Source organism: Grus americana, chromosome 2, assembly GCF_028858705.1.
Source record: "Grus americana isolate bGruAme1 chromosome 2, bGruAme1.mat, whole genome shotgun sequence".
Classification (NCBI taxonomy): domain Eukaryota; kingdom Metazoa; phylum Chordata; class Aves; order Gruiformes; family Gruidae; genus Grus; species Grus americana.
In genome coordinates, this window is record NC_072853.1 from 36,210,348 (window position 1) to 36,238,198 (window position 27,851).

At 38.8% G+C, this 27,851-nt stretch overlaps 1 protein-coding gene across 1 annotated transcript in view; it reads left to right on the top strand.

Moving 5' to 3' along the window:
* Window positions 1-4,201: 4,201 nt before the first annotated feature.
* The window catches only part of EYA1 (EYA transcriptional coactivator and phosphatase 1), a 146,006-nt gene continuing 122,356 nt past the window's right edge, over window positions 4,202-27,851 (top strand). The window contains exon 1 of the mRNA XM_054815777.1: window positions 4,202-4,307. The gene's annotated coding sequence lies outside the window, so the exon portion shown is untranslated. The remainder of the gene's footprint in view (window positions 4,308-27,851) is intronic.

Sequence of the window (27,851 nt, forward strand, 5' to 3'; positions counted from 1 at the left end):
CGCTGACCTTATGGTCTCAGCTTTAGGAGCAGGATGGAGACCTTGCAGGGATTTCGTTTGGGTTCATCAACACATACCACCACTGATCTTAGCTACAAACCCTCTTTTCCTCAGAGAGGTGAATCTTTGTCTTTGTTATGGCGTGAGGCATGTTTAGATCACCTTATAAAAATGGGTATATAATGGGTATATAAAAAATACACAATCCATCTGACTGTTTCCAGCACATGCATGCATACTGTTCTGCATGAAGTCCCTTCTTGAAAGTCTTGATGAAGTTGTAGCTTAGCCCTTAACAGTAAAAAACAAACTGCCAGCGAAGTTTATTTTCTTTTTTACTAGGTCTTCTGGACCATTGTTCCGCTCGAGGAGCCATGTTTGTTAGTTTTGGCTGTCTGACTTTTCTTCCTTAAGGATAAACTCTCCTTAGGCAGTTGTACAACTATGCACTAAAAGACTGCATAGCAGTTTATTCACAGCCCAAGCTCCAGCAGAATTCAACTGTGTGACTTCCTGGCTTAAGCGGGGGTGCATCCGTAATGTAAATACCTACTTGATTTTGTGGAAAACCAGGAGGTTTTTTGTTTGTTCTTGTAAAAGATTCCTGCTGGAAGCTTAACTTTAAAGTTGGCATCCAGCCTTCTCGGCTGTGACTCGGATACTGATCTGATTTTGTGCTTTCATGGACATTTTTATATTTTAAAATTTTTAATTCAACATTAGCTTTGCTTACAAGCTACAGAGCAGAATAAAATCGCATTACAAACATCGTAGTATTAGATTTTATCACCATTTATTTCTTCTCGTCTGCCCAGGGATTTCTATATGTTCGGTAGAACTAATTTGCAGTCAGACACTGAGGTCTTCTAGAAGGCCAGCAGGCTCCACAAACTAATTTATCCAAATAACCAATCCCTCATAGGCCGGCCATAGAAGGACACCAAAATGGCCTAAGCAGGCAAAGCCCCCTTTTGAAGTCTGGAATGTTTTGACTGACTTGAAACAGGCGGCAGGAATGAAGGGATAATTTTCAGTGACCCATGGGACTTTTTTGCCATTTTCAAATATTAGGTAAAACAAAGAGAAATTGCTTGTTCTAATTTAGAAAGACTTAGCAATCCGGAAGGTAACCAGACTCAGAATTGAGTACTAAGGTATAGAGCTGAGGTTTACTCAATGCATTGAGGGTTTGCATCTGGGTATATAGTATTTACACACCCACACATACGCACACTGCTTTACTTATACGTGCACATACCTAGGCTGTTTTTCGAATTTCACTTTTATAACAAAACTTTAGTACAGAGCGTATCTATGCAATATTATGTGAACTACCTGAAACACTGTTCTTAAGTACATACTGTTTTTTTTGAAACAATCATTTTTAATTAGAAGGATGTGTTTCTGTTGCTGCTTCAAAAGCTGGGGTACTCACTCAGATGCCAAGACTTCCGTGCCATACCTGTTTTCTTACACTCCCTGCCCTGGTGCCAGTCACATAAATGTGGAGACTAATATAATTTTTAAGTGAGTTTTCTAGTCTAAAGTAGTCTTGCAGACACAAAGGGGAAGTATTTTTAAGTATACGTAAGCCCACAATTTTCTATGAACACTTCTACGGAGAGAGAGAGAGAGAATGTGAACATTTAGGAACAAAATTAAAACATTACAGATCAGGTACCTCATGTTCAGCTGCTTGAATGTGTATCTTCAAGCCAGTATGGAGCAATCTCATGGATTTCAGCAATTTCTTTAGAGACACGCTCCTGTGATTTTTGTCTCAAATTTACCATGCAGATTTATTTGAAAGGTCCAACCCTGTGTTTAGCAACACTAATGACACAGACCAACTCCAGGTCTCAGCTTTGTCCCCATGACATTGACTCACAGAGAAGCTGGAGCCTCCTAGCAGAAAGAGTGTTGTCTGTGAGGAGGAAGCACTAAGCCAGTAGTGAAGCTTCTCTACCCGTGCTTAATAGAAGTATGTTTCATTAAAACAGTATTTTGGCAAGGATTTTGGTCACCAACTCAAGCTTTTCCTTCTGACATCGTCGGTGGTTCGTGTGCAGATATAACACTCATGGTTAAGGGAGAGGGTAAATGCCATCTCCTGCGTGCTCGCAGTGAGGTTACAGGCTTAGGGGTCTGCAGAGCGTTGGTGTGGGGCTCGCGTGTGTCCCCCGATAACTTTATGGATAGCGATTTTAAGTTGGCAGTTTAAAGTTGGCACTTAAAGCTCTATGGTACTTGGTTGGGCTACAGCTATTGCTGGTATCGCTCCTGCGTGCACAGCAAACTCCTAGTTTTACTTTGTTATTTTACATGGGATATTGAAATATAAATTTCTCCTGATTTCAGATTTCTCTGAAATATCTGTGCTTAGTATTGTCCTATGGTAACAGACAAATGTGATAGAATGACAGAGAAATCCTGTTTAAGTGCAGTTTTCAATCTTATATATACTGACCTCAGATTAGTGGATTTCAGAAACATGATGTTTAAATTAATGTTATTTTGGTGTGAGTGTATATATGTGTGTCTGTGTGTGTCTGTGTGCATGGAATGTATTAGATTAAATTAAGTTATGTTCCAGCTTTTACTTGAGGAATATAATTTTGTTAGTAGTTAATAATGTTAATGCCATGATTTTCTCATATTATGTTTACATATATGGCTACAGTAAAATCAAATTATATTTGCTGGGGGTAAGATTAGTCAGTCAAGGACCTGTTTACAACAGGAGAAATTAAAATTCAGAGTTTAGAGGAAAGAGATGCTTCTCTATTTCTGTCTGCCTTGCTTTAGCTGTGTTGTCTAGACTGTCCTGGAAGTCATAGACTCGCTGGTCTCGCGGTCCGTGCACATAGCACAGCAGCAGAGCCTGGTAGCGACTGGGGAGGCTTCATAGGGATTTCTCATCAATCACACAGAATTTGTCATTCTGACATTTTTGGCATTCAAAGCCTTATATTCTGCCACCAGCATTCACACAGGGTGAACTTTCCATCGTACCAACAATGCACCTATGCAACTGTGCAGTGCAGCAGATGGGAGAAAATTTCTTCCCAGCTCCTATGGTGATCAGCTCATACCCCGAAGCACAGGATTTGATTATCCTGATTATAATTTACAGAGCTATAAATGTTGTTAATGGTCATGAGTCAATCAATGGAATTGCTTGAAGATAAAAAATTGCTTATTTTTTTTTCTCAATCTGTTTTAAAAGGAGCAAGTAGGAGAGTAAGTCATTTCAGGCACACTTTCACACTGTCCTTACGCAGCAAAGTAATTTTAAAATATAAGATGTGTTACATTTGGGCAAAATGAGAATGGGGATTAAAAGAGAGATAGCTTTTGGTGTAAACACTGCTTAGGTGCTTGTAGATTCAGGCATTTGTTCTTGCTGAATGCGTGTTTAGTACTGTTGATATTTTTAGGAAAGTAAGCATGATCTATTTTTTATTTTATTTTTGTTCTTAATAATTGGACATATTTTTCATGTTTGACCACCCTTTTAGGCCTGTAAATAATTTAAAAGATCTAAAAGTATCTCTGTATTCAGAATCAACTAGTTAAATGCTTATATGCCTTGCTTTCACCTTCAGTTATTTGTACATGAAAAAAGAGTCTAAATTTAGGGATGGCCTGTTTCACTTCTATTTTTCTACTGTAGTTGGAAGCATTAGGAGTTTTGAGAACAAGGTATATTTAGTGGTAGGCTGATAGGCACATCAGATTCGTGTCATTTGCAATAATATTTTGGAAAGGGAGAAGGTGTAAGGTCGATGTTCTATTTGTCTCTGGTTTTAGTAAAGCATTGTAAAAGCTAAGTGGCGCATCAAGCAGGTTTATATAGTGCAGGCATTGCATAAATCCTCTGCTCAGTCCCTGGAAGGGCTGCATGCTGCCATTATACTTTCTATAAACAGAAGACAAGAACGCTGCCAAATCCTGGCAGCACTGGACACCAGCTCTTTCTGTTCTTAGCTCGTCTTGTTTATTGTTGCTCAAAGGCTGTCTTATTTGCCAGTACTGCATACGCTTGTGGTCATCAGGAGCAAAGAATATATTGCACTTCTTGGTAGCTGGACTCTCCATCTCCTCAATTTCTTTTCCATCTGCAGTTTTAAGTAAAATAATTACCTCTGATGAGTATAATTAATTTGTCAGTGTTTTGGTCTGGCTAAGGAGAGTTAAAGATAATAGCTACTCAGAAGCAAACACTTTTGGGGCTGGAGAGGAAGACAGGAGCCTTGTATGACAACTTGAAGAACGCTCGGATTTGGACTGGCCGAGAGGAGCAAGAGGTATGCAAGTGCCACTACATTGGGTTAGACAGCGTAACTTTGTTGTTCTGTGTCTCACAGGGACTAGCGGCAGACATTTAAAGAGAGTAGGAGAAATAGAGCAAATCCTGCTTTTGATAGGATGGAAGATACATCCAAACCATTGTGGTCAATACTGTCCTTCATGAACTTCTTTTATTTGGACATGTTTATGCTTTAGGCCTCTGTAGCAATGAGTTCCACAAGTTAATTATGCGTTTTCTAAGAAAGTCTTTTTGTTGTTTTAGGCTTGCTGCCTAATAACTGCAGCAAAAACATGGGGGTGTTAAGTTTTCCTGACATGAGAAATAAAGAATTATCAATTTCTGTTCACGTCCTGCAGTCTCATTCCTGATTCTGTAGACTTCTGTTGTTTTCACGACACTGGGTGTCTCTTCCAAGCTGAAGAGCCTCAGTTTTTCCTGAGGCTGCTGCTGAGCTTTGTGTAAGAGATTCAAGAAGTGAGCACTCTGGCTTTATGTTTTCTGCTTTACTCTGTGTTTCCTCCCTAATAATTTTTGACACTATATCCACCCTTTTGACTGCCATTGGCCACTGAGCTGTTTTTTTCAGAAAATTATTGGCAACAGCTCCAAGATCTCTTCCTTGGGAACAGTAGTTAATTTAGTACTTATCCTTGCCCATCCTCAGTTTGAGTTGTCTTTTACTTTGCATTTATCAACACAGAATTCACTGGCGCTTGTCGTGTGTAGTCACCGTGATGCCAGTTCTCTGTAGGCAGCTTTACTGTGAGCTGGCCCGAGTAGTTTAGTAAATTTATAACCTTGCTGTTTGCCATCTTTTCCAGGGTATTTATGCTTAATAGAGCAGGTCGCTTTGGAATTCCACTAGTAATGTTGTTAAAACTGCCCACTTATTCTGTTCCATCCTTTAAATAGTAATTAATGACAGACCTTTTATTTTACCTTGTGACAAATTGTTTAAGAGCTTTTGGCTTGTGAGAGCTTTGCAGAAATCTAAATATACCACATTAACCAAATCATCCTTATCCAAATAATCATTAACTCCTTACAGAAATGCTAGTAATCTTGAAGTTATGACTTCTCTTTACAAAGCCATGCTTTCTCTTCCCCATTACGTCATATTCCCGTGTGCCTACCAATACCCTTGTTTATTATAGCAGCTGATTTGATCATGCTTCCATTGTTTTAGAGCTCCTGGGTGAACTCTTCAGTCTGGGTGTTTTGTGCCTCTTCATTTTGTTAATTTGCCCCAAAGCTTCCTCTGCTAATGCTTTGATGTAGAGCTGTCAGGGTCTTCTCTTCTTGCATAGCGAGTATCAAGCAAATTTAGCTTTTCTGCAAGCATCCTGTCTTGACTGAGCATTCCTTTATTACCACAGGCAAATGTTGGGTTTTCGCATGTTTTCCATGAAGTTTTACATTAATCTGAGCCAATAGAAAATGGTTCTTCAGGGTTTTTTTTGGTCTTGCATTCTCCTGGGTTTGCATTTGAATCTGCAGAACTTAAGCCCTTTTCCAGTTTCAGGTATTTAGCGGCAATGTGTGGTGCTCAGCCTGTATAATGTCTTTGGACCCTCAGCATCTGCTCCAGCAGAGTCTTCTGCAGCTCTGCACAGGTCAGCTAGTCCTGTGCAGGTATCTAGAACATCTAAAATGGCACTAGAGGCCTTGTCCGAGCATCAGAATTCCTTGCAGTGTCTTTTTATTTTATTAGTCTTGTCTTCTCCTGTTTAGTAATTTTGTCTTTTTGTACTCTTGTCATCTTTGCAGAGTACAGAGTGAATGTACTGTTGCAGATCATTCTTATAATTGTTGTTTGTTATTTTATATATATAAATACTTGATTTAATGAGATCTATGGATCACATGTATTATGTATAAAAATACAAACCCAGAAAATGTGAGGGATGAATTGCATGTTGACTTCCAGGTCAAGATTCATAACCTCCAAGAAGTTATGTATTATTTGAAGCATACTTACTGTGCCAACTGTGAGTACTGTGAGCATGTCTGGTAACATGACTGAATGCATGCTTGCACCTTTGGAACCTCTTCGTATTTCTTAGGAAATGAAACAAAAAATATTCCTGGTGTTAGAATATAATAGTTGGTTAGTAACTTTTCCTGGTTTGTATGCTACAGGAGTCAATCAAAGCCCTCCTAATGCGAGTATTGGTTTAGTTCTTTTTTGTTGTTTAATTGTACATTTCAGAAAGTCATCTCCCACACAAGCTTACAAAAAATTTAAATAGAAGCCTAGAAACCTCTTTAGTTTGTCTAACATGCTCTTGAAAGATTTTGGAGATTTGGTTCCTGTAGGTGGGCAGCCGTAGTCTCGCTCACGTCTAAGGCAGAGAAGGTAGTGGTGTCTCCTGCCCAGGCAGATGCCCTGCTACCGCCTTCTCACTGCTGACACCGCTGAATACAACCGGCTCTTCGAAACGCAAAACTGAGCCACGCAGGCAATGGGACTTCTCTTTCTGTCATCGCCAAAACAACAACAACAGGATATTTCAACATCCCTGAAGCATTTTTAAACACCCAGGATGAATAATTTTTGAATTTTATCTTCCTGCCTGTTTTGTTGAAGGTGAACCCTCCAAACTACATCGGAATTAGGTCACAAAACTATGGTATGTAGGCAGCATTTTTGAGGCCATTTCCTTACAGCATAAATAACCATGGAAATGAAGCTGCAAAACAAGCAAAGTATTTGTTATTATTTGAAGCAACAGGTTCTCTTTATGAATCTCCTTTATCTGTGTGAGATTTTCCAGTTTGGGGTTTTTCTTTTGTTTCTCAGAAGTGTTCCACATGAGACCAGAGCACCCTGTGACGATGTGTAAAGCTTTTGTATTATGTGCCAATGACTGAGAACAGAACTTACTGTCCCGTGATAACTTTTACAGTGGGAGGTTTTATATTCTGTGCAGATGTGACAGTACAGCGCTAGGGTGAGATCTGAGTAAAGCTTTTTGTTGTTGTTAGAAAGAGTTGTTTGAACAGTTAAGCCGAACAGACTGTCACTAGAAAGAACTCCTTTCTCCAGCTGAGAATTGAGGTGACAAAATTTTGCTTTTCACATGGTATGCAACATATTTGATGCATGAGCTGAATAGCAGAGCTCATTACAGTGAGTAGTAAAAGTGTTGATATAGCTGTGATGAACTAAAGAGGTAAATGAGGTAAGATTTGCAGGAAAAAATTGTGTGTTTTTATAAGATCAAAATGATGGACTAAGGGTTGGAAAAATGAAATCAATTTTAGGTGCAAAACCATTCGGAACCTTTCTTACTGCATGTATTCAGTCAAAAAAAGCAAAAAAAGAATAGCTTTGAAACTGAAACTCTTTGTGAATTTGTGGTGAACTGGGCGTAATAGTTGGGGGCACCGGCATCATTTGCAAGTCAGGAAGATATGATTCCACCCCTTCTTCACTCTGTTCTCTGGCGATGGTGCTTGGGGTCGGAGCAGGGAGGTGACTGAACACCTCGCCCTTGCGAGCGAGTGTCCTACCCACTGGACTGCAGATATTCCGAGGGAGAGGTTTGAGAGCAACCCGTTCCAGAAGAGCAAGAGGGAAGATGCTTTCTTGGAGGAGCAGTTTGAATTCCAGCTCTAATCAGGCAGAAGTGGGGTTTAAGCTCTCTTTTGCATTCGGATAGTCAAGGTGGTAAGAAACACCTGCTCCAGGCACCTGCCCTCCCCCCCTCCCCCGTTTCTTTTGTCACTTAATCTTTTTGTTAAAAGCTCCTTCTCCAAAACTTTCTTCTCCTCTTGCTAGTGAAAAATTCGGGAAAGTTCTGATTTGTGGTCTGACTTGGAAGGGTTAGACAGATAGGTTTTGGGATAGGAGAGATATCGCCTTCCAGCAAAACTCTATTCACAGCTGTGTATTTCACATTCTTTTTGGAGCCTGTATCTCACTAACCGAGGAAAGACAATGTTTGGAAATATTCCGTTATTTATGTAATATTATTTTAAAGTCAATTAGCAGCTCTGTGATTTTTTTAAAAATATATACTATTATCCTTTATACCTAGGGCAAGATCAAAGACCCATTCTGGTAGGTGGCACACAGAGAGGAAAGAGAAAAGCAAGCTGTTCCTGAAAGAACTTACAAGTTTAGTTTATAGCAAGATATGATGGAAGAGTAAATGTTAGAGTTGTGAACTCATCTGTTCTAAAAGCAGCTTCTAAGAGCTGAATTACTTAATTTAATTTTTTGAAAAAAGATTCTATTAATGGTTTTTAATGAAAAATAAATATAATCAATATCCTTAATAAGTAAGCCAGTGACTATTTTTTTTTTTTTCAGTTGAACAGATGCACTAGTCGAAGGTTGGCTCTAATATAGGGCTTTATTCCTGTTGTTGTTAAATATCAGTAGCCAGTGAGATCTGTTTACCCTCAGGTCTCGGGTAGTTCCGCCAGCCTGGCTCCATTGTGCTCTTGGAACCAGTGCCTGCTGCAATGTTGCCGGATAAATCCTAGAGCTTGGGACAGAAAAGAGTCTGCATTGCTACTCCTATCCACTGTGGCTAAATCCCGAGCAAGTCACTTGGAGTGCAAGAAGTGGGGTCCTGCTCTTACCTTGTGCACTACTTTCCTTCCTCCATTTTATTCCTCATCTTTCCCATCTCTTTTGCCTTCTGTTCAAGAAAAACGTGTTGTAAGTAGCCAGCATGATTCCTTTAGCAAAGTCAGTTGTGAATCCTCAGCTGGCAAAGGTGCTAAAAACTGAGCCTTAGCTGTCTGGTGCTAGCATAGTTTGGTAGATCTGAGAACAGCTGATAAGATCATGAGCTCAACTTGGTCAACAAATTACAATTAGAAGTGTGCAGGAGACACAGAAACTGTCTTTATTTTAATTACGATTCCCTCTCCTTTTGTGAGTATTTTCATTGTTTCATATTCAAGAATGGAAGACTGGACACCAGCAATACCGCAGCTCCAAATCCTCTTTTTGCTGTCTCCTAGACTTCTTCCAGAGAAGAGTTAATCCAATGACAGTTGGATTATTTTGACACCACAAAAATATTTTATCCCCTTCTTGACCTCCCCATGAAATGTTTTGGCATACAAGTGGGAAGAGAATAAGAAGTGTTATCAAAAGGAAAGCAGTATGTAATACCTTAGTATTTTGAAAACGTTAACTGCTCTTCTTTGTTAAAGGTTTAGACAGTCTGTGTGAGGATTGTTGTCGTGGGGGGTGTGTGATAGCTTCTCTGTACTTGCAATGCCAAGATGTGTTGACTGCTTGTCACTGTGTAGTGAGAAGGGTCACACTAACACCTTTGTTTCCCTGGGCCTCTTAGTCCATCAGATTTATCATATCTAACACAATTTCAAGAGACCTCCTATCCAGAGCATGGCCAATCTCCTATGTTTCACAGCTGTTATCCCCATGTTATGGCAATCGAGGTGTGTGCAGGAGGACGCTGTGGTGAGCAAGGTGAAGGTGAGGAGGAAGGTGGGAACTGCACTGTGTGGTGTAATGCGTGAGTGGGTAGTAAAATGCTGCGGATGGTAACTCTGAACTGTAAGAGAGGCAGGAAGTTTGGAGGAAAGAAGGACAAGTCATTTGTTCCCTCCTTTTATCTCCAGGTGAAAGCACTCCTCCACTCACCTGCCTTTCCTTGCCTTTGTCTTCTCATTTGTTTTCACATTTACCAGCACAGAACAGTCATTTTTTCCAGTTGAGGTTAACACATGACGTTAACATATGACATGATCATACCACCTCACGCCTGAGAAGTTATTTGTGCCTCTGAGCTTTCAAGTCTTATATTACCTGCCATGAAATTAAAAATGCATGTTAAACATTTTCTCAGAATGACTTTGAGACGTATCAGTTATATACCTGTCTTCTGCTGATGAGCGTTGTGACTATTTGCTTATTTCACAGTAATGCCAGATTTACACTGATGCTTTTTAGGTCATCCTGAGTCCTTTCCTTAAGCTCTAGTACACCTTTGGCTCTCTTCCCATTCACTGTCAGCTTGTGCTAATAATAATCTGTGGATCTCAGCTGTTTTTGTCGAAAGGCCAGTGCTCTTTTGGGGATTTTTTTTTTTTTTTCTGCACTCATCTTATTCAACCACTGATGTTTCGTGCCACTCTAGTTTCTCATTGTAAATGGCTAAGCAGGAAAATGTTATTCCCTCCAAAGCATGCGCAGGGTATTCAGGACTAGAGGCAGCTGCTAGAAATAGAAGTCGCATCCTTCTTGGTTTTGCTGAGCAGTTGTGGATAGTTCGTGTCAAACTGACTCCTCGGCGGGAGACTTTATGTAGTGGTTACTGCTGTTACCTAGAGGGGGTTATAAACTTTTGCCATGCTTTTTATTACTGAGGGCATTTACTGTCACAAACCTCTTGTGGTAGTATTTTTTCTTTTTAGTTCTTAATACAGGGTTACTTGGCCGATGTTTCACGCTTATGTATCTTTAACCACAAATCCTTGTGAGATACTAGTTTAGAGAGTGTTGTTATTCTGCCTGTAAGTTTTGTGCCCCAGTGAGAAATTGTGAGTTACATTTATAAGTCAAAGAGAATTGTCAGAAACAAGTGGTGCTGCCAAACCCGATATATTTGGTACGTTAACATTTGTTTTCTACGAGTCATTTTTAGGTGTAAAAGTAACATTTGAGTGAATTAAGTGCTAAGAAGCGTTACACAGGACCTGTGTAGGTCTGCCAACAAAAATAAACGTGGCTGTGATGAGGTGCGTGATGGTGGTGTTAGCAGAGCTGTAGAGGCTCTTGGAGGGACACTAGACAAGTACCACTGGGATCACTAACAGGCTGGCCATGGGGAGTGCAGGTTGCTGGGCTTCTGAACCAGAGATTATCGTCATTCAGTACTGCCTTTCGGTTTCAATGTTCATAAAGGAGTATTAAAAAATTATTATTTTTAACAGCCCTAAGTCTGTCAAAACTGAAAGACAAATTTAACTGTCTGCAACATACAGTGTGTTTAATCCAAAATCTTTGTGTTGGCCCAGTGTGCACAAACTGTCAGTAGAGATTTCCTGATTGCTCTGCTGACACTTTTTAAAGATCTAAGACCTTAGCGAGGAAGAAACTAAATTTCTCTGCTTTGAGATGTCTTTGTCTAATTGGATGTAATGTTTAGGTGGCAAGGAGGGGTTTGTGATTAAGACACTGACCTGACATTGGGATATATGAATCCTCTCCGTGGCTGTCCTGCAAACTCCTTGCATGACTGTAGGCATGCCACGTAATCTGTCTCTGTTCTTTGTCTGCAAAATACCATAGTAATGCTTTCCCATGTCATCATATGAGTCTAATTAATTTGAGATAGTTGTAGTAAACTTGTGTTATGTATAGAAGTTGCACTAAGCACTGTGTCTTCCAGTCCTGAGTATTAAATTTGTGTTTCCTTTTGAAAGTCAAGTGAGAGTGCCAGACATGAAAGCTGAACTTATTCTAAGCTTTTCCTTTCAGTAATGAAAATGATGAAGCTGAAAATATTATTCCTATGAACATCTCTGTGTAAATGCTCATGGCAACTGTATTCCGGTGGACAAATCCAAACCACACAGGGAATGACCCATACGTTTTTGCACTGACAAAGATCTGAAGTCTAGATTTGAACACTATAATCTGTCCCCGTGGGGGGAGCGGGAGTTATGCATGCACAGCAAAAGCCCTGAATTTGATCCAGAATTTTCTCCTGTACTCTGTAAATGTAGTAATTTCTCTTAAAGCATATTCTTCTGTATGGTTTCTTCCTCTTTGTGAATCCACACACATTTTATCATAAGACTGTTATACAGTCTATGAAAAATTGTATGCTCTTGAACTATTTAAATTCTAGAGAAATTATTTTCTATAGCAGACTGACATTTTTAAACACTGAACACATTTAAATGACACTGTTCGATGCTTTCACATTTCTTTGTTCTCATCTAGTCAGAATATAGGGTGGCAATGTTTTGTGATAACCCCACATTGTAGAATATGTTTAGTAGTTTTTTAGTCTATTGAGTAGTTTAATTAATTAATGCAAAGTGGTACTGAGAGGCAAATGAAGGAAATGCCAGGATAAATAAATCAAATTCTAAACTCGTTCTTTAGCTCTTTCTAAAATAGGAAAATGTTAGTAGACTTACTTTTAGACATCTGCTGTTGCTACTGTGCACAAATGATACTACATGAACAGAGGGCTACGTGATGCAATTTTAATAGTAGCAACAATCTACTATCTTGTAACTCGATGGGTTTTTAAATAATGCAAATTTTAGAACAAATATTTTTAAATTATAAAGGTAGTTGCTGCATGTATTTCTTATATTTATTTTATATTTAGCTGTGGTTTCTCTATTAATCTTTGTTTCAAACATTAAATGCCTTCCTCATGGCAGCTGTCTATTCACTCGTACCATGACTACTGGCACGTTAAGTTCAAAGTGGAATGTCATGGAGAATGCAGATAATATATTTAGTTCCTGTCACCAGACAGCACAAGGCACCAGTGCGTCTCGTTCTCAGAGGGGGAAGCCAGCTACTTTCACTGCAATGTTCCCCTTCAGTTAATATAATTTGGTTGGGGTTTTTTTTTTTTTTTGAAGAAGCGTTAGTCAAATCTATCAGCATGATTTTTACTGTAATCTTCAGTGTTATGAGTACCTGAAATAAATGTTTTAAACAAAATCACTTGAAAAGCAGTGTCAGAGAGAATATGTGGAAGAACATATGTTTGGTTTTCAATGCTTTGATACATGCATGCCAAAATATAAGTTGTAGCTGGAGCGGATGCAAGAGAACTCTGGATCTGAATGATCAGAAGCAAGCCATTTTAAAACAAATTATGGAAGCTTATAGAAGAGAAAACTTTCCCAAGAGCATAGTGAAAGGCTTAATCCATATTTCTAGAAAATTGCAGCTGTCAGGCTTTCTTTTATTACCCTAGCAAAATGCTGTGTCAGGTGTTACGAAAAAGTTTGGCCACGCATTTAGAAAATTAATAGCTTCCTTACATCAGATGTGTTAAATAGAAACATGTCTGGTTGTGTAGCCAGTTGTCATATTTTGATGTTCCTATTGAAAGTTATTTCTTTTACTGTATAATTTATGTTCAGCAATTAAGCTATGAGGAAAGAGACATTTTGTTGGAACAGTGATCTTCATGCACATAAAAAACATTTATAGGATGAAACCAATGTTTGCTATGCCAGTTTGCATATATATAATGTCAGGTGCTCCTGAGAGCAGTTGCTATTCAGTCACAGCAAATTCCAGTGTGAAACAATAAAGAATTGCAAATTTGCCACGAAGAAAAAAGTTGGTATTGGCAAATGAATTTGTATCCCTGATAAATTGTGTTCAGTTTGTCAAAAGAACAAAGTGACAGTCAGTAGAAATGTCTTACATCGATGCTCTGAGTTTCTCTAAGTTCTACGTTTCCCTAATGGGTTTTCCAGCTTTTCAGTGCTTTCAGTTTAAACCTCTGATTTTATGGGGTTAATTTCTTCATTCTATGTTATAATTAGCATACTGAAAACTGGTGCTGCAACTACTCTCATGGTGAATTTTTTCCCCCCCTTGTGTGTAATTTTCCATGTTGAACCTGGTGTATGTTGTGTCTTACCCTGTCACTGCACAGCTCCAAGAAGCAGCAGACTTCTTCTTGTCTTCCCACTAGGTAGTTGTAAAAAGCAGTAATATTTCCTATTAGCCTTCTCTTCTTCAGGTTGATCAAACCCAGTTCCTTCAGCCTCTTCTTGTATGACATATGCCCCTTAATCTTCTTGATAGCCTTCTGCTGGGCTCATTCCAGTACAGAAATGTCTCTGTTATACTGGGAAGTCCAAAACTAGACACCGTAGTCCAGATGCAGTCTTTCAAGTGCCAAATAGAGGAGAAAATAACTTTCTCTGATATGCTGCTTGCAGGTTTGCTAATACAGCCCCATATGCTTTGGCCTTTTTCACTTCTGCTAGCTCATGTTCAAATGCTCCACCAGGTACCCCCATCCTCTTCTGTAAATGTTTCCTATCCAGTTGACACCCAGCCTGCACCGTCGCGCGTGGTTATTCTGTCCAGGCATGGGACTTGGCATGTCCCTTTGTGAACACCATGAGGTTCCTGTAGGCCCATATCTCCGGCATGTCAAGATCTCTCGGATGAATAGCAGCCCTGCCCTACCAGTTTGGGAGTGCAGGGTTGTGAACTTGCAAAATTTGCAGTCTACAAACTTGTTGATAGTACACACCATCCCTCACCCTGCTTGTTAGTATTGGTCTTATTTTCAATACCTGAGGGATGCCACTGGAAACTAGCTGCTAGCTGGCCTTCATAGGGCTGATCAAAAACCTTCAAGCCCAAAGGTTCAGTCGATTTTCCACCTTCCTTGTCTTCTACTTATTTGTCTGAAAGGATACTGTAGGAGACTTGGGGACTTCTGTCCACAGAGCCAGTCATTTCATTATGAAGGCAATCAGGTCAGTTAAGCACAGGTTGCCCTTGCTAAATCCATGCTTGCTGTTCCCAATTATCTTCTTGTCCGTCATGTGCCTGGAAATGGCTTCTGAGAGGATTTGTTCCATAATCTTCCTGGAGGCTGAGGGTAGGCTGACTGGCCTGTACAGTCTCCTTGTTCTTCTTGAAGATGGCGTGACATTTGCCCTTTTCCAGTCTTCAGGAATCTCCTCTGATCATTATGACCTCTCAAAGATGGTCAGTCATGCTGCTTTTCTAACTCTATCCCTACACACAGGCCATGTGTCTATACTTCTTTATGAGAAGCCTGTCCCTGCCTCCACCCTCTATACACTTCATTTTTGTGGTTGAGCTCAATTAGGAGTGTCTTGTTCAGCCATACTGGCCTTCTGCCCTTCCTGCTGAGGTTCATACTTGTTGGGAAGGACCATGCTTTGGGGAGATTGTCACTGGTCAACCAGCTTTCCTGGGCCCCTCTACCCCCATGGGATCCTGCCAAGCAGGTCCTATCTGCTCTGCTGAATGATAAGATTTTAATAGATGAGAGAGTGGGGCTCAGTCATAGCCTGTAGGATGGAAGTGTTCATGGTAATGTGGGATTGGCTTCTCTCTGTGGGATAGGTCAGAAGAGAAGGGAGAGGATGTATGTCTCATCTCCAGGTTGATAGCAGTGTGAAGGAATGTAGAGAGGAAGAAATGGAGGTACATGACTTCCACTGAGGATTGCAATTGCTGATAACAGAGCTGCTGCTGCTACTAGCTAATGGCATCAGCAAGATAAATTTTAGAACTGTGATTTAGACAATCCAAACGTGGAGAAGATGGTTGCTACAAAGAGCATATAGGATTTGTAATGTTTCGGAAAAGTCCATTAGCACCGGAATCGACAAACTTATAGATCAAATCTAAAAAAGGCAATAATGAAAGATCAGCCAAAAACGTTTTCCCTCCTTTCCTCTTTTCTTCAGAATAACGGTTTATATGTATAGGGTTGTTACTAAACTCTATGTAACTAAGAGGTAATTGCATATTATATAACAGTAGCCTATGTTATCACTGTTAATGTCCTTACACACTGGTGACATACTAGATCCCAACACCAATTAATAATTCTAATATAGCAATACTTCATTGACATTACAAAGGTCCTTAAAAAAACCCAAAACCAAACAACAGAAGAGCGTGTAGATACCATTATGCTTGTTCTGTCATTGTTTCTGGAACAAGACGCATATGATTTTTCCTCACTTTAAATGTGATACTGAATCCAAATCCACGTGCCTGTTTTCTGTAGAGTCAAGGTAGTATGGAAAGCTCTGGGTCTTCCAAAGAAACAGGACCTCACATTAGTTTTAATTTACTGCATGAGTCAGGAGACATTCTAAGCTTTGGAAAGTAATTGATTTGTTTCTCTCAGTTTTCCATGAAAATCATTTTGTTTATTTGGGTGCAAACTGGCTAGAAAAAGCACAAGAGGCTTGATGACAAGAAAAAAAAATGCTGGAGTTTGTGTTTTAGTTACTACTGTTGAATTATTAAATCAGAAAGAAAAAGAAAAAAATATTTACAAGCACTATTTATGTTTTGACTGTACTATTATGCATTGTGAAAAATCTTCATATTCAGTGGTTACACTCTCCCTAATTTGCTGGTTTACCGCATGTGTAAGGCTTGATTCTGACAGCGTTTCTGCGTGTGCAGCTATCTAAGCAGCTCTTCATTCAGTAGCCTGAAGTCCTTGCATCACTAGCTGAGGAAGAAAAAGAGTGTCTACAAGTAGTATCTGTCATAAGCAATCAAACCGTCTCGGTGTTAGGATAGATGAAGATTTATTGGAATCCGAAAGATTTTATTAGAAAGTAGAATAATTGGAAAGCTGTTTGAGGTGACAAAAGAAACGGGAGCGGCTCCAGAGAGCAGCCTGCAGTGACCTGCCAGAGAGGTGCCGCTGGGAGGGAGCAGGCGGGCGGCACTGCGGTTTGGAGGGGCCGGGGGGTCCCTGAGGAGGCGGAAGCAGAGCAGCGAGACACAGATCATCTGAACGGTCATAGTAGCGGCGGTGTGGCTTTGCTGTGTTTTTTGATCTCGTCCATAACTGTGTGGTACCCGCTGCCAACTCTTCCCAGGCTGCGCTGCTTTCGAACCAGAAGGACGCTCCCTACGGCAGCCTTATCCCTGCCCCGCTAATGGATGCGAGACATACTCTTTTCTCTCGAGATGAGAGCAATTTTTGAAGGCCATTTCTATCAGTAAGCTTCAAAGGAAATAGCTTTAAATAAGTGGGCATTTGCCGAGAGATTGGCAATATTTAAAGCTGGCTGAATGCCCATTTAAATAAAAAAGAAATCAAACAGTAAAACACGAGTGCAGACTGTGGATGTAAAGCATGGCTGGTTAGGTTGAAAGAGGAAATTGATTTAAGTGTGGTGGGTTGCTTTTTTTTTTTCCTTACAGAAGAATGCGAAGTAATTACGATATTTTGAATGACTGTTTTCTATGTAATGCTTGTGGCATAAACAGAGCCCTTGACTTCTGAGAGCCTGATAGAATTTTATCAATTCCTGGGGGAAGTTCTCGCTTTTGAATGACCAGTAATTTTATGTCAGTTTATCTAATTGATAATGTTTATGCCTCTACAGTGTACAAAACAGAAAACTGCTTTTGTGGCAACTTTTAAAAGCTGAAGCTAGACTACAAAATTTGATAACCACAAAAACTATTTAATGCAGCTAAACTCCAGGGCCCAAATATTTTCCCATTATGTAATGTACAAAACAAATTCAATACCCGCAGCATTAAAAAAATGCTTTTCCCTGCTTCCTGAGATGCTTCTGGTTCTCTGCCTTTTATTTCGAAGATTTCTATAAGTACTCCATTTGTTGGCCCTGTCTGCAGAGAAAAGCAATAATCAGTAAATGAGTAAATTTACTGATGAGTTGACAAAAAGCAGTAACTCTTCAGTCACTGTCGGTGGACTTTTGTAAGCACATATCATGAAATAAAGTATGATGAGAAATACAATATTGAGTTCATCATCGAGACATGAAGAGGCTGAATGTTGAAGAGATTGAGTTATATAGATATAGATGTTAAAATGTTAGCAGTTCCTCTGCCTCTTCCACCTTAGTCAGTTTATGTTACTGAATGCTAAAGGCAACATAGTTAATTTTGAAATTGCTAAGGAGACTTCAAGAACAATTACCAAAAACTAGTTTAAATTCTGTAGTCCCTTCCGACTTGCAGTCAGGTTTCCGGCAAGTAAACTGCTGCCCTGCTGACCTTAAGCCTGGGGATATCCTTAACACAAAATGCTATTTGTACTAAATTATGAAATCTTATTTTTATAATGTAGCCTGCGTTATCTAGGGACTAAATTGGGACTATCACGGATACTTCCCTTAAGGTCTCATGTTTGTTGAAGCCGGATGTTAAGTATCAAAATAACTTTTCCTAATTTTCTAAAACGGACACATCATCATCATCATCATCATCTTCCCGAAATTTCATCTTTTCTTGATCCTTTAGTGGTAGGAGTTAGACTACCTCAGTGGTTTCTGGAATAGTCATGGTAGCTGAAACTCCATCAAGCAAGTCAAAGACCTTAATAAATGGGCAGGTCTTAAAAGACTACTGAAGATACAAAAGGGGGTTATTGAGGTTTTTTAAATTAAATATTTTTTGTGCCAAAACCATTTTTGCATATCTTACAGCTGTGAGTTACTTTTAATGAGATTTATACAAGTATTCACAAAGGGGAAAATGAGGCACACAGTTGAGTATTAGTGCAGTTGTTTTCAGCTCTGATGAACACAGTGGTTCAGTAGTATCTGTGACGATGTGGTTAATTTTAAACGTTTCATGCCAGTGACAGGTCTTTTTCTGTAAAACACACCTGAGTAAAACACACATATCGTGTTAATTCATATTTAATTATGTTATATAAATACATATATGTATGTTATATATGTGTTAAGTGAACTGGGAAGATGTGTAGAAAGCTCCTCAGCAGTACTGCAAGTATAACTGTTGTGAATGGATCTCAAGTTTACATTAATGAAAAATGATCTATTAAAGTATATTTTGTTCGAAATGCTAATTGAATTTTGGAAATGTTTATACTGAATCCCTTGCTTTCATTCCTTCTGTATTTATCTTTTAATCCTTTCAGAAGCAAAGTATTACAATCACTAAAAATCTCAAAGTCTTGATTTAGTAGATCACATCTCCCAGAAGGGAACTTGTGAAAGGGAATTTTAAACTCAACTTTTCTGGGTGTCTGATTGAAAGAAAATTATTGAGAAAACTCTGCTAGTGCCAAGACTCATTTTTAAGGTGACTGACATTTCTGAACTGTGGCCAAGGTGATGGTTAGGCAGGTCATTTGTCACACTCTTTGATTTTCCATTGTTGGTTGATTTTTGATTGCAAGCTTTTGAGTTTACAGGGAAGATCTTGAGTATGAACCAAGTGGAAGTGGAACATTTCAGTGTTACTATAATTAGTCCTACGAACAAACTGCTTTTGCAGACCTTATGTTTCTATATTTATAAACTATTATTAGTTTGTTGTAATACAAACAACATCTAAATAGTTCACTGTACTGTCTAGGGGCCTAATCACAGACTATGTATTCCTAGGTGAATGATGAAATACGTAATTATTTTTAATGATTGGACCTAATGCAAAGATCATGAGAGAAACTATGACCATGTTGAAGTCAGCAAGAGGATTATCAGTAATTTCAGAGGGACTAGCCTCCCAATTTTTTTGCAAGTGTCATTTTTTCTTACTTGAGATAATTCCATGGCCCAAATTCCTCCCTTTTTATAATGCCAGTTTCTACCAGCTGATGATTAGTCTATAGTGGGTTAGTCTATTGTGCGTTTCAAAGACTATTATTTTGAATTATGTCAGATTAAAAGTAGACCTTTGCTGAAATTTATGAAGCTCAGTTTTCAGTAGCTGTCTCCTGTGTGTGGATTTTCTATTATCTAAAATCTGACTGAGGTTATGAGGCATCCTTTCCTTTTATGGAGAAGAGCTACTCAGGATTTCTCTTCTAGTTAGGCTTCTCCGTCCCTTAGCACTGTAGAAGCTGCCCTCTGTCTGCCAGGTTCAAAAGTTACCAAGCAAAAAATGAGAGATACATGGCCTGCATGACAGCAAAATACTTGGTGTTTTTTTTCTTTTGATGTGAAATTGAATTTTTGTTTGCTGTGTAATTAAAAAATGGGGGGGGGGAAAGTAAGTTTTAAACATATCTTCACCTTTCTCTCATGTAAATATTAAATCTAAGTAACAGGTATGTCATTGTGCAAGGTAAATCTTTAAGCTTCATCCTGTGTTGAAAATATTCTTTGTAGTAAATGAAATTAGATGCCAGGTAGCATTCCACAAGATCTTTTAAAATGTCAGATCACATGTTAAAATAAGGTTTCAGATCTTTCACACAGTTTGATTATAAAATTGATAACCAGGGTAATACATCTCAGGGAAGCAACTGTTAGTTATTTAAGATCCTGGAAGTAGTGAGATGGGGAGTGTGGGGAAGTTTAACAGGAAAGTGTAACCTCTACTGTTTGACTTCTGTGTTCTCTGTGTTTTAGTAGGAACTCTTGTAGTTCTCTCATGGGTACCACACCATTCCCCAGAAGTGAATTACCTATGGCTTAGAAGGGACCTTTAAAGGTCAGCTAGTCCAACTCCTCCTGCAATGAGCAAGGACATTTTCAACTAGACCAGGTTGCTCAGAGCCCTGTGCAGCCTGACCTTGAATCCTCTGATCATCTTTGTGGCCCTCCTCTGGACTCGCTCCAACAGCTCCATGTCTTTCTTGTACTGGGGCCCCCAGAGCTGGACACAGTACTCCAGGTGGGGTCTCATGAGGGCGGAGCAGAGGGGCAGGATCACCTCCCTCGACCTGCTGATCACACCTCTTTTGATGCAGCCCAGGATACGGTTGGCTTTCTGGGCTGTGAGTGCACATTGCTGGCTCATGTCCAGCTTTTCATCCACCAGTATCCCCAAATCCTTCTCTGCAGGGCTGCTTTCAATCCCGGCATCCCCCAGCCTGTAATGGTACCGGGAGTTGCCCCGACCCATGTGCAGGACCTTGCACTTGGCCTTGTTGAACCTCATGAGGTTCACATGGACCCACTCCTCAAGCTTATCCAGGTCCCTCTGGGTGGCATCCCTTCCCTCAGACATGTCAACAGCACCACTCAGCTTGGTGTCGTTGGCAAACTTGCTGAGGGTGCACTTGATCCCACTATGTGGCTGATGAAGATATAGCTTTAATTGTAGATGAAATTTCTTGATGTTTACTGACGAAAAGTGACTAAAAGCAGGATTATTCATAATTAAAAAACCTCCAACACCCAAACAAGAATTCCTGACCAATACAAAAATTATATAGAACCATAAAACTTTTGATATGCCTTTTAATATCTATTTCCATTTTTGTTATACAAACAGTGCAAATAGACCAACAGACTTTTAAAACTCATGTGCAACTATCTATAACTCTCAGATAATTAAAACTGATCACACCTTATCCAGATCTTTGTGGGCCATATTTTCACTGGCCAGGTGCCGTGTTTCATCACGTACATCCCTGAAAAGAAGTATACAACATGATTGATTTTATTTGATAGGATTCAATATTCCTTTATAAACACTCTGTATGTATGTAAATGACAATGCAAAGTCCAGGGGACTTAGATGAATGTGCCTGGAAGCATCCTGTTTCAAGTGAACCAGAGGGGACAGGCTGACTGTCTTGAGGACCAGAAAAAGTTTCTATGTCTGGTCAAGACATAGAAATTTAGAGGGATCAGTGACCTAATTAAAGAACATGAATTCTTCTAGTGTTGACGCCTAAAGTTCAAATGTTCTTTTTATACAGGAAACTCGCCTGCCTGGCTGCTACACAAATATTAAAACAACTCTGTGTGAGACAAGTTTTTTCAGCATCTGGTCTGCAGCACCATGAGACAGTGGCTAAATCTTTGCTATGCAAGACCTCCTTGTCAATCTTAAGCCTAAACATAGTAGCCAGTGTAATAGGATGTTTATTAGGGGAAACAAATAATTCATGTCTTGAGATAAGCTCCTAACATAGACCACATTCCTCTTGCAAGTTACTGTGAAATGACTACTGTGTTTTCTTCCTAACTGTGTTCCTTTCAGGAAGAGACTCTGCATGCCTGCTAAAGTCATTTGTAGCCTTGTCCTCCATATAAATGAATGTCAAGGTTGAATAAGATAACTAATGAGTTGGACGACCACATACTTGAACACCAGAAGAGAGGTAGCTCCAAGTTTCCTTCCTTTAATCCTTGGTGGGTCGCTCTTATTCTCATAACTTTTTCTCCCGACAAACTTCTTACTGTGTGTTTCTGGAAAAAAATACCTTTTCTAGGGCTTATCCAAATCACATCTACTTTGTTACCACAGTCACCTTGGGACAAAAGCCTTTAATGCAAGACAGGGGTAAAATATGAAAACAATGGGTTCCAACTGTTCTAAATCTTTACATTTTTATAACTAAATATTTTAGTGTCAGAAATGTAACTAATAAATTGAAAGCTTTCAAAATCACAACCAGGAGGTATGCCGTACCCTATAGCACATGTTTTAAAAAGGAAATGACTGAATAAATTAAAACATGGGAAGACAATCTGAGTTACATAATAGCTATATGTATTAAATCATTCAGGAGAAGTTGCAGCTGAACTAACAGTCTGTTAAAATGAACTCTCTGTGGTAGACTCTTCACTCACTGAACTTATTTAAAATGTAACAGAGAGGAGTGAATGGTTGTACAAAATGGAAAATTGCTGCCATGAAGAGATATGTTCAGATTTATTCCTTCCAGAAGAGAAGATGATGATTCAGTTACATACAAGGGAGAAGCAATTAACTGTATCTTTCTGTTTAAATCTGATGCTTATTTGAAATGATGTTTAACCCCAAACCAATTCTGTCTCTCTTATCTAAATGCTTATCTATAAAGGGAAGAAAGCATCATCTATTCATAGAGAAGACATAGTGGACCTGATTAGAAATTGTTTACAGTCTGCATAAACACCAGGTCTAAATGCTTTCCCCATAAATGTTCATATAAGCACCCCATTGACCATTTTTTTCTCAAAATGTTCAATCATGTTTTCACTTCAAGTGCATGACATAACTACAGCCCGGCTAAAATTAAAGTCTTAATAGCCTCATATACAGTCCCTTACAGCAGGCCCCTTACCGACCAACCAGCCTTATGCATTCAGATCTTACTGTTTTATCTAAATTAGGAGCCAACGAGCTGGAACACATAATTTAATTTTATGATGCACTGGAAGTATTTCAGTAATTAGTCATACCAGTCTGCTACAACACACAATCTCAGAAGGGTATTTTACAGGTTGTCTGTATAGTAGATTTTAAAGAACCGAAATTATCTGTGATCAGTAAATATAGAAACATTTCTGATCTGTCAGAAGGGTTCCTTTATTGGTTTTTAAAGAACTGAGTTTGAAAAATACTTTGCCATGTATAAGACCAAAATACTGCAGTTAATGCTTGGAGAAGCAGCTCTTTTCCTCTCTTCTGTTCCTTTTTCAAAAAGGTTACTTGCCAGAGCTGCCTTCTAGCGATCTTCCTTTAGTAGCCACTATGAAAACATTAGCTTTTACTTTGTCAGAGAAAGAAGTATAAACATAGACCAAATCCCCCACATTCATATGCTAAAAGCATTAGTACTTCGTTGTTGCACCTAGAACTTGCCAGTTCAAGGGACTGTCTGCTCAAGAGTGAATTCCCTCATCAAGATGCACACAGTTGGTAATTGTATAACACATAGAACTTTTGCTGAAAAAGTATTTTAACTATATTTACTTATTTAGGAGAAATGCACCGAAAACAATAATATTAATTGGAAGGACTCCATTGTATTTCCTGGCATGCTTTCTAATCAGTGATTTAAATAAAATTAGAGATATTGTGCTTAGATTTCAGGGGAAGAACTTCAGTATGTGATAATGCTTCAGTGGTTGCTCCATCTTTTCTTCACTGTGTGCCACAGCAGTTGGGGCAATTTCAGTGAGGAAAGACAGCACAAATTCAGTGTGCTCTGTACTTCCCGATGCCTTTGAGGAAGCAACTGAGCTGAATTCCTTGTAGTTTAGACTGGTTAGGACTTGGAAGCAGGTGAACTGTGAATACATAAGTTCATTTCATTCAACAGGGCTGCAAAGTTTAAACCAGGGATGCACAAACCTCTTCACTGTAGGAGCTCCGTCCGAAAATCCTTGTGTATAAAAAGCTGCATGGGGTATATTGCATACTTAGGAGAATCAAGGATAGAAGGAGTGTGATTTCCCAATAAGAAGTGACCAAAGAGTCCCTCTGCTCCCTAGGGCTGACCTGTCTTGCTTCTGAGTCCCAAAGCAGCTGAGGGATGTCATCTTCAGCAAACTGAACCTTGCTGGCAGTGCGGAGTACCTGGCAGCCCGACTAAAACCTCGCTGCTGGCTTCTATTTAGCTTCACTGTAGGGAAATCCCTTTGAACATCCACTTCTGTCTAGCACCGCATTTTGGCCAGCCTTATCTGATTGCTTGAAGAATCTGAATCAGCTTAAGCATTAACCTGAGGAGTAAATGGTCTCATTACAATCAGTGCAGCTACCAGCAGGCTAGACTTATGGTTCATGATTTAGGACCCTCCATTAACAGATGAATAGAGTGCATTCTAGTGGTTCCATATGTCCCCTCATTTTTCATTTATTGAAAGGTACTGCACCAGCTACAGTTCAGACCAAGCTGCTTTACAACACTTTATTTTAATCTGAGATAGGAACATACAGTATGTATGTTGTGAGGTTAGACACAAGTCTTGTTCATTTGAAAAGATACAGTCCATATAATGGGGAAGTGAAAACATGTTTCTTTCATTTGAAACTCGTGTGTGCTCCATTCAAGGATCGCAGTTTATTTCTTTTGCTAAATTTCTGGGAGTTTATTCTATTAAAACTAGTGCTTGAAGCTGGGAGTTATTTATAGAAGAGTGGTTTTCAGAGACACTTATCAGGAGTGGGACTACTTAATTTTGTAGAAAACCAAGGAGAATAAAGTCCATTCTTGGGTGATAGACTAAGTGGTAATACTAAAAATGATGTAAGAGAACTCCTACCTACTCTTGTTATCAATAGTTGTTTTACCATTTATCTATAAAGGACATTTCTTATACATATATGTATCTGAGGCCCATTTGAGGCTAATTTTCATTGATCTATGAATAAGAATAAAATAAGCCTTTTTGAACTTTTAATGGACTTTTTCTTTCCTAATGGCATTTTTACTATGTTACATATCTTCATAATATTTTAAATATGCTGACTCTAAACTGAACAGTATTAATAGAAACATAAATGGGAGAGAACTTCAACAGATTGTTTCATCTATCACCATCTCTGAAGCAGGATCAAACACCTTAATTACCATTGTACCAGTGGACGCTTGTCTAACGTGCTCTTTGAAGCTTGCGATGCTGGAGTTTGCTCCATTCCCAGTTCACAGAGGGTAATTCACTGCCCTCTTTGGGAGAGACTTTTAGGAATCAGTGGTGATTTATCGTACCTCTTCTCAATTTTCTCCTTTCTAGATCCACCAACTCTAGACCCACCAAGATCAGTTCTTTAAGTCATTCCTGATAACTCGTGTTTCCTCACCTTGACTGTGTCTGTTGCTCCTTGCAAGGTTCACCTGCTGGTTCACATTTTTATTGGGGTGTGTTACCTAAAAGAAGCTGAGGTTGTGTTGGAGTAGATGTGTGTGGGGAGGATTACTTTGCATGTCTTGCATTTGACATTGCAGTTTATGTGTCATATGGGATGAACGCTTTTTTTCGCACAGATTGCTTAGACTTAATTTGTCATCTGCTCCAAACTCATTTCTCCAGAGATGCTACTTCTCCAGTAGTTGCTTTCTCATATCTGTTTAGATGTTGCAGTTATTTTACACATTAAGTATAATTTTAGCTTATTATAATTAAAAGGAACTAAAAATACATGCTCAATTTTCTGACCTGACAGTGAAGGGAACTCTAGAAACTTTCAGTGAGCATCTTTAATTCCAACTCTTCCTTTTATTTTGCTGATTTTTATATTTTATCCACATTCCTCTTGAAATAAATGTTCAGTACATATTAAATTAGAGCTGTACCACAACTAGAGTGAAATCACTCAGTCTGCATTTTAAATGGTTAAACCTCTTATATATTTTATTATTGTCAGTGTCCTGTAACTATAATATTATCAGTCCTTTTTTTCTTGAATTTCAGTGGAAGTCTTGGAAGGACATTTCTTTTTACTGGTAACTTCTGTAAATAAATTAGTTGGTGTTTTTTTTGTCAGATGCTCAGACATAAACTTGGTTTTGATTATGTCCTGTAGCACTGCTTTCCTAGACCGTGTTCTTGCAGACGTACATTTGCATGTAACTGATGTGGTTGAAGTTGAGGGGACTGCTTTCAGGGCATATATTTAAACATGTGTTTACATCTTTTGAGTACTTAGTCTTTACTTTGAGGTCTTCAGGGAAGCAACTCAGTCTGTTTTCCTCCCTGGAGAGTATCTTATGCATTATAGTAACAACAAATAATATGAAGAATGGGTATATTTTCTTATTCCAGCATACAACTTTACATGAGGAAAACTAGGTTCTTCCAGATTTTCAATGCCTGCAGATTTCTTTAGGAAGTATTTTTGTTGTCTGATGACCTTTCCTTCATTAGTATGAATTTCCCTTCAAGGCAGGCATTTTTCAATCAACAGTAATTTGCATATAATTTATCAAGAGAAAAGCAAAGCAAAATAATTTTATTTAAAAATTTCCCTTTGTTTTAAGTGTCATTAGCAGTTCTGACTAATCAGATTTTTACAATCTCATCAGGCGCTTTTAGAAAATCTCTATGAACTCATCTAGAGGATGCATTTATTCCTAAGTGTCCTGTATTGCATTACAGCACAGTAACGAGTCACCGTCTGCTACAGATGTTTATGTGAAATGCAATTAACACTCTGCCAATTTAGTTTTTATAGGGACACAATCAATTTTTATTCATTTTAAAGCTAGAATGCTTTCTTTTATTGTGTACTGCCTCTCTGCTGATTATATAGCTAAACAAATTATTCTTCTGTTTGTAGTAAATGGGAGTGTTTAGGCAGACAGTACTATGGCAGATTACATGGATCGCATATAAGATAGGAATTAAATATTTGGATTATGTAGAATTTGTAAGAACTAAAAGCTAATTTTAAAATATACTTGTTTGGTTTATTAAAACAAAATCACATGGAAATGAGAATGGTGGTATTTAGAGATGTTTGTTTAGTCATAAGCTTGGTCCTGTGATATGCCTAATGTCCAGAGCTACCATGGCCTTCATTATTAAGGGAATAGAAAACTCAGCTTGTTCAGGGTTTCCTTTAATAATGACATTTTCTTAGATACTTGACTTAGTTAAAGTGATTGCGGTGAACAATACTGCCATATTATTATACACATACTTTGCTGCATAAAGAGACCCTAAGTAAGCGGTACATTCAACAAACATAGGAATGTTGTTGTAGGTAAGGGCTGACAAAGACTTGAGAAGAATGGAGATTTCTAGATTGTCCCTGTTGGATAATATTTTTGGATATTAAGGGTGATGTTAATTCAAGTGAACAATAAGAGGGCAAAAAGAAGACTAGGGGTGGCATGAATGTGAACTATTAGTAAAAATTTTGCTTAGAATGAACCACCTTCTGCACTTAGCAAAATTATTGATAAAATTGGCTTGTGCTCATTCGGAAGCTGTTTTTTGCTAGGAAGTGGTTCCACCTTAAAGAATTATCAGTTATCCTGACTTTAGTGATCACATGCAGAATCTATAAATAGGGCATCTGCTCATTAGTCCTTCTTCCTTTAGAAGCATACCCATATTATTTCCTATCCCTTCCTTATGAGTTTATTTGTTTGCTTTTCTTCCTTGACTGTTGGACTATGTTAATCTGCTTTAGTAAAAGCTTGTCAAAGAGTTG